The sequence below is a fragment of the Marmota marmota genome, unplaced genomic scaffold (genome assembly GCF_001458135.2).
Source record: "Marmota marmota marmota unplaced genomic scaffold, marMar, whole genome shotgun sequence".
In the NCBI taxonomy this organism is placed as follows: domain Eukaryota; kingdom Metazoa; phylum Chordata; class Mammalia; order Rodentia; family Sciuridae; genus Marmota; species Marmota marmota.
In genome coordinates this window covers 4,508,682-4,514,681 of record NW_025999853.1, presented here as the reverse complement: position 1 = coordinate 4,514,681, position 6,000 = coordinate 4,508,682, and the positions used below count along the sequence as shown (strand labels likewise).

Here is a 6,000-nt window from a genome sequence, read left to right as displayed (position 1 = left end):
GGTGCGTGGACCTGCAGGAGGAGGCCGCAGAGGGGAGGAGCTTCCAGACCCGGGAGGCGGAGGAGGAGCTGTGCTCTCGGGGGCGTTTGCCAGGCCCTGCCTGGCACCTGGAATGTGCTCAATAAATACTTGTTGAATGAATGACTATCTGGAATTTGAAATTCAAAGTTGAGGATGCCCAGGGCCATGATGTGTGCAATCGAGAGTGAGGAATGTTATTTATGAAAAGAATATTTTTTAATGGGGTGTTTGAGAGTTCCCAGGACAAAGGCTCCGGAAGGTTGGGGGCGGATCCTGGCTCAGGAGCTCAGAGTTGGGGATTTAGACAAGTCCCCCTCCCCGGGTCCCTGGGCCACGATCTGTCCATCTGTCCAGTGGCAACTCCCAGGAGATGCTTAAGGGGCTTTTCCGACTCTGGGTCTCTAGGATTTGGTAGAACATGCCCTCCTCTGGGACAAGCCCACACATCCACCTCTTGGCTGAAACATCGCCCCTGTAAACCGTTGGCCAGGGCGGCTGGCTCCTGGGGGCAGGAGGGGCAGACCTGGGAGTGTCCAATGCCGTGGTTTCTGCCGTGTCCTCCAGCTGTGCCTCCCCCTCCTCCAGGCTCTCGGCTCTCTGGGGTCTGACCTTCTAATGAGCGGATTCCCATTATCAGTCTCGGTGGATTGAACGGTGGTTTGAACGGGTGCCTGCAATTTAGTGTTGCCCCATGCTGGAGACCGAGCGCCTGGCTTGTGTAATTAGATTGGGGCCTCATTAACGTCTGCCTCCTCGAGGGATTTCATCCTTAGCTCCTCCTGACCTGTGTTTCAAGCCCATCTGTGTGGACAGGGCTCCCCCCGCCACCTCCCCTGTTTTTTAAATCACTCTGTTTGGAGCCAGGCTTGAGCTCGGGCCCAGAAGGGCCGCAGCTGCCCACAGAGCACGGATTTCAACACCCCCTGGGATGGCCTCTGTTCTTTCCCAAGAACCTGGCTGTCTGGCTGGCCCTTGGGCACCTCGAGTGGCCAGCTGTGGCTCACATGTGGCACAGAGAGTGGAGCTGGGAGGGCCGTCCATGCCATGGCTGCAAGTTCTGCTGATTTAACCGACTCGTGTGTAACGCTTTGTCATTTGGAAAGCCCCCCCCCCCCGAATCCTCCCTGGGGAGAGGGGCTTGCGGTACCTGTTCACTGAGATCCCCTAAGGGATAGCCTCCTGGGACCCAGGGCAGCGAGGGAAAGAATGGAGTGGGGTCAGGAGGCATAACCCAGCTCTCCTGCCCACCCGCTCTGCCTGGCTTTGGCCTCCACCGGAGACTGCAGGTCAGAGGGAGGGAAGGCCACCTTCATAGGTCCCACCTGCCTCGGTGCCATGACGTTGGAGGTATCTGAGAGCGTCCACTGCTCCAGCTTCCACAGGGCAGCTCTCCCGCTCAGGTCCAGGTCAACCCTTCTAGATCAGCCTGTTACACGTTGGGGAATCCCTTAGCCCAAGTGCCGAAGCGTCTTGCATTTTGCGTATTTTGGGATTTGGAAACATTTGCATACACATAATGAGAGATCTTGGGGACGGGACCCAAGTCTAAATACAAAATTCATCGATGCTTCATATACACCTTAGACACACAGCCCAAAAGTCATTTCAAACACTAATCTTTTGAAATTTTGTTCAAGAAACAGTTTCGTGCTGGGGGATTCTCCCCTTGCAGGGTCGCGTGGGCGCTCTAGAAATTCTGAATTTGGAAGCGGTTCAGGTTTTCAGAGTCTGGATGCTGGACCTGCAATTCTCTCTCCCTCTTGTGCCTTCTGAGCGCCTCCTTTTCCCTTGGCCCCCCACATCCTTCAGTAAGTACCTCCTTGAAGTCTCCTTTCTTAAGCCATTTGGGGGTGACCTCTGCCTCCCACCTGGCCTCTGTCTGACACAATTTCTGTTACTGGGAACGGTGTTGGGGACTTGTGGAATGAACGGGCTTTTCACATGCAGCATCTCGCGCAGCCCTTGCAAAAATGATGTAAAATGAGATTTTTCTAGATAAACGAGGGATAGGTTTCTAAGTGAGAGCAGCACACCCCTGCCGCGTCCTGGGTGACCTCCAGCCATACTCCACCCTCTGCAGAGATTATGCCCAGGTTGGATCTGGAATGTTCCTCAAAGGCCCATGTGTCAAACACTTGGTCCCCAGTCCCTGGCACTGCCGGAGTGGTGGGACCTTCCTGGGTAGGGTCCAGTAGAAGGAAGTTAGGTCACTGGGTGTGTCCTTGAAGGAGACATTGGGACCACGGTCCCTCTTTCTCCTTTTGCTTTCTTGCCACCATGAGGTGAACGGGTCTCTTCCATCACACCCTCCTGCCACGCCGCACTGTGCCCCCGCAGGCCCAGAGCAAAAGGGGCAAGAGATCCTGGACTCATGAACCAAAACTAACCTTTCCTTCTTCTAAGGTGGTTGAGCGTGGGCATTGTGTCACAGTGACGGAAAGCTGACTAACAGCGTCTCCCACCCCTTGCTACATTTTAGAGACTCGGGGTCCATCATGCCGGCCTGGTGTGGGAGCAACAGGACCAGATGACATGGGGCAGACAGAGAGAGAGGCAAGGAGTTAAAGACATCTGAAAATTCACTTGGGATCCCATCAGGTTCAGACCTGATGCTGCCACTTTCTAAAAGTGTGACTTGGTGCAAGCGATTTAATGATCCCCAGTGTAACTCAGTAGTTGGGACTCAGTTTCTGCTTCTGTATAATGGGACTATAGTAATAATTATCAGCCCTTAACTTAGTGATGACCCTGGTCCAGACGCTGTTGCGAACCCCTCATGTACACCATCTCGTCTCACCCTCACTCCGGCCCTCCGAGGAGGCGCTATCAGCATTTACATTAGTAGTAAGTATCCCAGATCAGGCACTGTCACGGCCACACGGCTGCTCTCCCAGTGGCGGATCTGGGAGGACCACCCAGACTCAGCTCTCACCACTGGGCCGTACTGCCTTACTCTGCCGTTAGACCATCTTGTGAGGATGCGATAAGATCATGCTTCACATAAACACTGAGCTCAGACCTGGTGAACAGAGGCCACGGATAAGTGGCAATTAGCTCTTCCCTCTTCCCCGCTCAGAGTCAGAGATCTGGATTCTCCCAGTGTTTTCCTCTCAATGGTTGCCCATTGCACCCTGCCTTCGGCTCCTATGAGGAACTTATGCCCTTTAAGGAGCCCTGGCTGTGACACTCTGCCCGGATACAGAGGCAGTGCTGCCCTAGGCTGCCACCCACAGGCTCTGGCCAGACTTGGACCCCGCTCTCCCACTGGCTGGACACCTGGGCTCCATGACCCTGCCTCGGTGTGTCGATCTCCTTATCTCTAAACTGGGGGTGTTGAAAGGAGAAATGACTTAATGTATGTTAAGTGCTTGGAATGGAGCCTAGCGTGGAGGGAACGCTGTAACAATGTTTGCTAAATAAATAAAGAATTTTGTATGTTCTATCCAATCTGGCTTCAACCAAAAGGGATTTTTTTTTTGGCTCAAGTTTTGGGGATGAGTGAGATCCCCCAAGATCCAGAGCCTCGAGCACCCCATCAGGTCCTAGGGTCTCTCTCTTCTTTGGCTTGGCCTCACCCTGGGCAGGTCATTCCCTCAAGGGGAGACAGAGCGACCAGCTCCGGGGGCCACCTCCCTGGCTCAGCAGTCCCAGCGGAACTCACGGGCCCCTCATCCCACAGTTGCACCTGAAGTCTTCTGAGAGATCCTGTTGGCCTGGCTTGAGTCCCAAGGTGAGAGTCTAACAGACTGAGGCTGTCACCTGTCACCAGCTGCACACACCACACAGGCTATGGCAGGGAGCGGGTGGCCCCCAGGGGACATCTCACAGCCGCTTCCCAAAGCAGAAGGGCTGGACACTGAAGAAAACCAGGAGCGCTCTGCTCTACCCCCATCCTGGACTCCTGTATTAGGGTTCTCCAGAGAAACGGGGGCCCCAGGATATATGTTAAAGGAGATTTGTGATGGAGCCTGGTGCCCGGGATGATGGAGACGGAGCAGTCCTACCACCTGCCGTCTGCAAGCGGGAGGCTCAGGGAAGCTGGAAGACCTGAGAACCAGGGGGCGATGGTGTAATTCCCAGCTAAGGCCAGCACTGAGGGGCCATGGGTGTAAGTGCTGGGGTGTCAAGACCCGAGCAGCGGGAGCTCTGTGGTCCAAGGGCAGGAGAAAAGGATGCCTCAGGCTGAGAAGAGAGGGATTTTCCTGTTTGGCTGGTGCCTGCCCACGTGGGTGAGAAGGGATCATCTTTAGGCAGCCTACTGATTCAAACGCGAACCGCTTCCAGAAACACCCTCCACGTCACGCTCCGAGACAGTGTTTTAGCAGCTCCCTGGGTCTTCCCGAGCTTAGTCAAGTGGATCGTGCTGTTTTCCTGGAAGGTTTTTCTCTTGAGCAAAACTGCAGAAGATCCAGGCCTTGCACATTTGGGAATGCTTTAGGGGCATTGTTGATAAAACACCAAAGTGTCTTAGGAAGAATATTTTGCAAGTGAAGACCAGGATCAACATTCCTATGTGGGAGACCACAGAGAAGGCTGGCTAGGGCCCTGTGGGGCCCAGGAAGAGTCTACTGATTCCCCACCTGCAGGACACAGTGTGAATCAGTCTGGGGCCCCCTGGTGTGCATGCATGGTTTTAGAAGTCTGGTTCCCTGAACCTAGGGCTTCCAACCTTCACAGCCCTAGCTACTCAAAGCGTGGCCTTCCACCAGCGGCATCAGAGAGCTCGTCCATGTCCGCATTGCTTAAATGGAGTCTGCAGGACCAGAAGCCTTAACTTCACTGGGGAGCTCATGGGAAGTTCAGATCTCAGGCTCTACCTGAAGACCTGATGGACAGGAACCTGTATCATATCATCATCATCATCATCATCATCATCACTGTTATTATTACCTGCCCTGTAATAAGATCTCCAGTAGATTTGTATGCACGTTAACATTTGAGAAGCGCTGCCATATTTACAGTTCTCTAGGGCTGCTTTAACAAAATGCTACAAACTTGACGGCTTAAAACAACTTATTCCCTCACAGGTCTGGGGGCCAGAAGTCCAAAATCAAAGCTTCCACAGATGTGGTTCACCACAGGGACAATCTGGGAATGTTTTCCATCTTGGCCGCCCAATTGGGGGGTTCCACTGTGATTGGCCTGAAGTATTGCCTAGGCATCAAAATTATGAACCAAGGTGCTTCTAATCTGCAACCAAATTTGAAATCTAATGGGATAGATAGTCTCATTTCCTCTATAGTCCAAAGAAGGAGACTCCCAAATATATTAGTGGGACATAAGTACAAAATATCGAATATGAGCACATACAGATCACTAAATAGTATTTTTTTTACAGTTCTTGAGTGTGAGAAGAACAAGAATGTCTACATCTAGCATCATTCTCAAAAATATCCCGTGATGGTGGACTTTGCTTAATTCTCCTGAAGTCTTGTCGATTTTTAAGTCCTATTTTAGAATACTTTTATTTGGTGCTGATGAACTCAATTATTATTTCTTCTCGGTAAATGAACCCTTTATCATTACATATTACTTTCTCTCCCCTAGTAATTCATTTCACCTGGAAGTCTATTTCCCCCAATATTCATGTAGCTGCATTAGCTAGCTTTCTTTTTGCCTAGTAGTTATGTGATATATTTTCTCTGTTCTTTAACTTTCAAATTTTCTGTAGTCTTACATTTTAAATTAATCTCTTGTATAGAATGGAGTCATATTTTAAAAATTTGCCATGGAAACCTTATTCTTTAATTTGATCATTTAGTTCATTTATAGTTAATGTAATTATTAATGTACACTGGTGACCAAAATATTTTAACTACTCCTCTGCAGGGGTTGCAGTTCTCACAAGTGACCATGAGAGGGCGACTCCAGGAGATGCAGAGAAACTCACAAGCCTAGAAGAAACTTGGGGAATCAGGTATTTGCTTTCTGGGGTTCTCTACTGCCTTTGAGGACACGGCTCCCCTACGAGTTCTGGAC

At 51.3% G+C, this 6,000-nt stretch overlaps 1 protein-coding gene and 1 long non-coding RNA gene across 4 annotated transcripts in view; one reads left to right on the top strand and one right to left on the bottom strand.

Moving 5' to 3' along the window:
- The window catches only part of Syn3 (synapsin III), a 444,971-nt gene that overhangs the window by 323,397 nt on the left and 115,574 nt on the right, over nucleotides 1–6,000 (bottom strand). The window lies entirely within an intron of this gene.
- LOC125616626 overlaps nucleotides 1–6,000 on the top strand; it is a 70,339-nt gene that overhangs the window by 7,281 nt on the left and 57,058 nt on the right. The window contains exon 2 of the long non-coding RNA XR_007347348.1: nucleotides 5,851–5,938. This is a non-coding gene — a long non-coding RNA (uncharacterized LOC125616626). The remainder of the gene's footprint in view (nucleotides 1–5,850; nucleotides 5,939–6,000) is intronic.